The sequence below is a fragment of the Tamandua tetradactyla genome, chromosome X (genome assembly GCF_023851605.1).
Source record: "Tamandua tetradactyla isolate mTamTet1 chromosome X, mTamTet1.pri, whole genome shotgun sequence".
Classification (NCBI taxonomy): Eukaryota; Metazoa; Chordata; class Mammalia; order Pilosa; family Myrmecophagidae; genus Tamandua; species Tamandua tetradactyla.
In genome coordinates this window covers 74,284,527-74,290,526 of record NC_135353.1, presented here as the reverse complement: position 1 = coordinate 74,290,526, position 6,000 = coordinate 74,284,527, and the positions used below count along the sequence as shown (strand labels likewise).

Here is a 6,000-nt window from a genome sequence, read left to right as displayed (position 1 = left end):
GATTCCAGTAAACTAATCATGACCCACCTGGAATGGGTGGAGTCCCATCTCCATGTAATGAAAAGATCACACCCACAATTGGGCATGTAACAGCCCCATGGAGGTAATCTAATCAAAATTCCAATCTACAGTATTGAATCAGGATTTAAAGAAATGACTACCCCTACAAGATTGAATCAAGAGTCAAACATGGCTTCTCTTTGGTACATAAAACTTTCAAACTGGCATACATGTCATCATCAATATAGTGAAATAGACTTTTTCACTCAGTTATATCCTTTGCCATGAGACTGTGACAGATGATCAAACTATGTTAATAGCCTTGGGCAAGCATAGGAAAAGTCCATCATTGGCTTACCCAAGTGAAGGTGAATGCAGGCTGTCTTGATCATTCTAAGGAGATACCAAAAAAAGCATTAGCAAGATCCAATTTAAAATGATATTGACACAATAGGGCACTAATCTCTTGTAATAAACCAGCAATTTTCAGGACTGCAGCATACAATGGTGGTGTTACTTTAACTCCCCATCATCTACTAGCACTAATACTTGCTGTTGGTTACTAGGATACCAGTAAAGGTTAATTTTACACATAGCTTCTGATCCCTGGGGTCCACTGCTATTGTTTGCATCTGTGGATCTTGACCTCCCCCTAAGGAAGAGGAAAATGGAATTGCTAAGCCTCTTCCAGGAGAGTGGAGGGCTCCCAGGCTCAGTATCTGAATGCTGATTTCTTTCCTTGCTTCCTTTCTCCCCCAGAGGCTTGGGAACTCACTTTAGTAAATCTTTAGCTTTTAAGAAATTTTGTCCATAGTTTTACAAAGAATGCATTAGATTGCTTATCTATATCCTCTATCTCTGTGCCTGCAGCAATGAGATCTGTCCACATCTGCTTGCAGGATACCCGATTGGGGCTGTCATACTCACAGGGAGCCTTTCTCATTGCCCTTACTCCCACCACCTTTTTCTGTAGCCTCTCCAACTCTGCAAGGTTGGCTATAGCCTGAGCAACAAAGGAAAGGGGCTGTCTTACTAGCAGAATTAGGATAAACATGAGAAGCCCGTAGTACTGATTGGGGGCAGTATGCAATACCATGTCTTTCATTCCTGCAATAAAAGCTTCAGTGTCAGGACCTATGAGAGCCATGGCTTAAATGGAGTGCTTCATCTCCAGCCCCCTTAAAATGTTTTATAGCTCCTCCATATTTGCCAATAGGGGGGATATTGAGTGTCATATTCCCTTCATTAGGCCATGCAGGCTTGTAGCTGTCAATCAACCATAACAATAAGGAAGCAGCTTTTGCATCAGTTGAAGTAGTATACAAGAACTGTCATAGTAAAAGTGAAGGGTTGATAATAATAGATGCCAATTTACTTATTTCCACTCCAGAAAGCATGACCTGCTCAGCTGTTGTGTCCCATAATATCAAAAGCCAATTGGGTAAGGTCTCACTAGGTTTTTGTCTATACTGCTGCCCTAAATCACTCAATTCAGCAGTGGTATAATCTCTCATAGTAATGAGTAACTTCTGTTCAGGAGGTTGGAGTTGCTGAACCCCAAAGTGTTGATTTTGTGATGCTTTCCATTTCTTTTGCACTATAGAGTGAACTTGTTAGGGTTTTCGTCCTCCCCCACCTCACATTCCACCTCACCTTCCTCTTCCAAGAAGGAGTCTATGGGGTCCCACACTTTGTGGTCCCATCCTGGAATAGCTAAAATTTTCTAGACTAGAGCCTGAGGCAAATGATGGCCTCCAGCTCAGGCTTATCTGCATGTCTGAGTCTCTAACTGATCATTCACTCAGCACAGGTGATCAGTCATAAAGTCCTTCATATCCACTTGTGCAAGGTGTGTATCTCTTTCTAGTTTTAAATCCTCCTGTAGATTGCACTCTGTTGCTTTTGCCACCTATTCAACCTCTGTGCCATATGTAAGGCTTCTAAAAGGGGCCATGTTATGGCCCTGTTAGTTGGCATTTTGTTTTATTTTTGCTAAAATTCAGTTGTCCTGCTATCTGTTGCAAAAGGGCAAACATGTTTGAATTTTCAGGGTGTCCCCATATTCTCAGTGAACCCCATTTGTCCAGGAGTGCAGCCACGCCTTCCCACATGGACAACATATGTTTCCCCATGGATTCTTCCTTTCCAGAACCCATGTCCACTACTGCTGTCACTCTTTGGTCTCCTGGCTAACTTGCCAAATTGTTCCAACCCAACTCTCAGAGAACTCAGGTCAACACAGCCCTAAAACCATATAACACACTAGGTAGAGAGTTAAGCATGGATTTTATTTGAAATTATGAACAGGAGAAGATCTTTTTCCAGTGGCTACCATCTGGAAAAAATGGAAATCAGTGCTCCAGAAAAGGGCCAGGGAGAGTACAATGGTTTATAAGGGTTTAAGAAAAGGGTACAAAAATAGGGTTAAGCAAGATTTTGTGACACAAGGGTTTGGAAGTTTGTTATCAACAGTAATCAAGGGGGGAGAGCTTTAATGCTTTTTTTATGATACTGTTTATACATTCTACCACCACTCCCAAAGAGATCTGATGACTTTTAATTTCTTTCCGGTTCATTGGAGGTGGTTACATGAAGTCTTATTATGGAGGGGGAGTGGCCTGGGCCCTGGGTCTCTACATATTTGGATGTAATGGGTTTTAATAGAGATTAAGTGAGGTTTCTGGGGGTGGGTGTTAAGAGAGGAGTATTTAAAATATTTGCCTCTTTTCATGAGGAGAATTATAAGGAAGAAGTTCTTGACAGTCTTTTTAGGTATAACATAACTTACAAGAGCCTTTTATGGATTTTTTTTCTGATATAAGACCATAAAAAGATGTATATAAGGATGTTCTGGTTTGCTAGCTGCCAGAATGCAACACACCAGAGATGGATTGGCTTTTAATAAAAGGGGGATTTATTTTGTTGGTTCTTCAGAGGAAAGGCAGCTAACTTTCCACTGAGGTTCTTTCTTATGTGGAAGGCACAGGATGGTCTCTGCTGGTCTTCTCTCCAGGCCCCTGGGTTCCAACAACTTTCCCCGGGGTGACTTCTTTCTGCATCTCCAAGGGCCTGGGCTGAGCTGCGAGTGCTGAGATGAGGAATGCCGAGCTTCTTAGCAGTGTTACATAGCAATCTCTCATTTAAGCACCAGCCAATTAAGTCAAACGTCACTCATTACAGCAGACACGCCTCCTAGCTGACTGCAGATGTAATTAGCAACAGATGAGGTTCACATACCATTGGCTTATGTGCAGCAACAAGACTAGGTATGCTCACCTGGCCAAGTTGACAACTGAATCTAACTAACACAAAGGAATTTATCAATTTCTCTCCCTTTCACAAAGAAAACTGACTGTCCCATTCATGGGGCAACACTGGCTGTCTTCCAGGTGATACTGTGGCAAGACAGTATTGCAGCAAAAAATAAGAACCACCCATTTCTAAGGAAGAGAGAGAAGAGAAAATGACAGATTTAAGTACTAGTGGTTGGTGTTCTGGGTCACCAGCTTGTGATTCTGAGCACTGATTCCTTGGTGCCATGGGATCAAGCTCCCTATCCCCAGGAGTGCACAGGGTCCTTGAAGACTCAGGATATGGATAGCTTGGTATGATCTGATGCTACTGAGCCCACTCACTCCTCTTCCAAGAATTGTCTGTGCTCTTAACTTAATGCCTGCCTGACTGCTGTGGAAATTATTTGCCACAAACAAAGAAACCCCAGGCAGGAATCTCTCTGTATGTTGTCAGGATTGGGCTAAAGGGAAGAAACATGCAGCAAAGAAATCAGGTTTCCCTTAAGAGGCAATGTCCTGGTAAAGGCCAGTCACATAATAAAATGGGGTTTGGTATATTTTTCAGGTAAACAAAGTGGTCTAGGTATGGATATATTATAGGATGGGGCCAGGAGTGAGGCTCCCTCTGTCCCTTAGAGTGCAGAAACTTTTTAGGAAAACTAATGCACACCTAACAGCTTATTCTTCCCAGTCAAAAATTGTTTCCTGCACTGAGTGACACTGTCAAGAGGGCTAATAGGAGAGCATGCTAGGACTCAAGACATAATAGCAGATCAAGGGATGGAAAAACCCAGAGAAAAGGACAGTTAGGGTTTTTGCTTACCCTGTAACCTCAATTTGGGCTTTCGGGAGAAATTTTCCCACTGGAAATTACCCAGTTTCCATGGTCTTAAACCAGAGATGACTCTTTAAAATATTAAAGGCAACACTTTGTTTTGTATAGGAATCTTTAGCCCAGAATCTTGTGCTACAAAAGATGGAATGTCTCAGAAAGCATAGAAAGTGAGACAGAGGGGAAAGGAGATTCTCTGGAGGAGGGGTGAGGGTCTCTGTGAAGGAAGAGAAAAGAAGGGCAGATTCAGTAGAAAGAAGGTTTTGGATCCTCAGACGGTAGGAAAAAAGAGAGTGTAGGGCAGTTTCAGATAGCTGAAGAGAGAGAGATAGAGAAAGAGAGAGAGAGAGGAGAGAGAGAGAGAGAGAGAGAGAGAGAGAGAGAGAGAGAGAGAGAGAGAGAGAGAGACTTAGAGACTCAATTCAGTTCCCACTGGACTCCTGCTTGACACAGGGAGAAGTCCCCAGTGAGGTCATAAAGGGCAGTATCACCTGCTTCCCTGAGCCTCCTTGGCTCTACATGGCATGGAAATGTGGGCCCCTTGACGTCCAATGAGGTAGCTGGTGGCTCATGGTGAAGTTAGTTTATGTTCTGGGGATCCACATTTGAGCCCCTAGATTCCTAGAAAGAATATTGGAAATGATCTCACCCTTTCAGGAAGACATAGAGTTGCATAAGAGCATAGAAGAGCAAAATAATGAGCCAAGCAAGAAGGAAATGACAGCATATGGCCAAGCTTCCCAGTACTCACCAGTCCAGATGGTCAGAAAAGATTGTCTCCTTGCTGGCTCGCCAAAATATGTTGCTGAATTTCAGCTTCCAGGTTCTTGGACACACCACAAGAAAGAATTCTAAGGCACAGTTCTGAGAGTAAGCAGTCAGAAAATTTATTAAGAACACATGTAAGAGGACATGCAGGCACTCTTGCAAAGAAAGAGGTGAGGAAGGTAAGAGGCTTGTTCCATTACTTTTTGCGCAGAAATTTCTCCCAAACTCCTATGATTTGTTTAAACTCTCTCCTTCAGTCAGTGACCCCTTTCTTTACACTGTTCCATTCTTTGACACACCTGTCTTAAAGGAGTTGATTTTCCCCTCCCCCTTTTCTCTGTGATGGATTTTTTGCCCCATATCTCTTCCTCATTAGGGTATCTTTCCCTGGGGAGATATATAGAGTCAATCCACAAAGGTGAGTCAGTTCTAGAAAGACCATTTTGTGTTTAGGTAGCCCAGCCAACAGACACTGGATTTAGTGGACCCACCTCCTTCCAGCTGTTTGGCCATGGTCTCTCTCTCAATTTCCCATCCTTTCCCCCCCTGGGTCCCCTTTGGTATGAAACACACAGCACGATTCAGGGGCTTTTATTCCATCCTGGTTCTCTGTACACTGTGTCCCTTTGCCTGCATGTGAATGGTGCTCTAACTCTCTGCTGTGGTTGGCTCTATTTTCTTCATCTGCAGTTGAAGGGACCCAGGCCATGCTGCCTCTGTATGTGTCTCAGGCTGTGTGGGATCAAGTAGGGAGGAGGGGTATGAACTGGTGGTTCTGGGACACAAATTTATCACTTGTTCTTAGAGCTTATTTTTCTTTGTTTTTTGGATTCAGCATTGTGGATGCCTTCTCCAGTCCTTATCATCCTACAGAGTTCTAAGCAGATGAGATTTGTCCTTTAATTAGCTTATTCTGAGGAGAGATATTTCCAGGGGATGTCTTATGTCAGTGTATTGATGAGGTCACTTTTATAATAAGTCAGAATTTGTGAGTCTTCCAACTTCAAATCATTTTTTTCAAAATGGTTTGGGCTATTTGGGGCCCTTTACCATTCCAATAAATTTAAAAATTGGTGATTCCATTTCAGTGAAGAAAAATATCAGATT

The 6,000-nt window shown here is 42.8% G+C and overlaps 1 long non-coding RNA gene across 1 annotated transcript in view; it reads left to right on the top strand.

The window, feature by feature from the left end:
- The first annotated feature begins 4,665 nt into the window (after positions 1 to 4,665).
- LOC143670146 (uncharacterized) overlaps positions 4,666 to 6,000 on the top strand; it is a 34,567-nt gene continuing 33,232 nt past the window's right edge. Inside the window, exon 1 of the long non-coding RNA XR_013169282.1 lies at positions 4,666 to 5,072. This is a non-coding gene — a long non-coding RNA (uncharacterized LOC143670146). The remainder of the gene's footprint in view (positions 5,073 to 6,000) is intronic.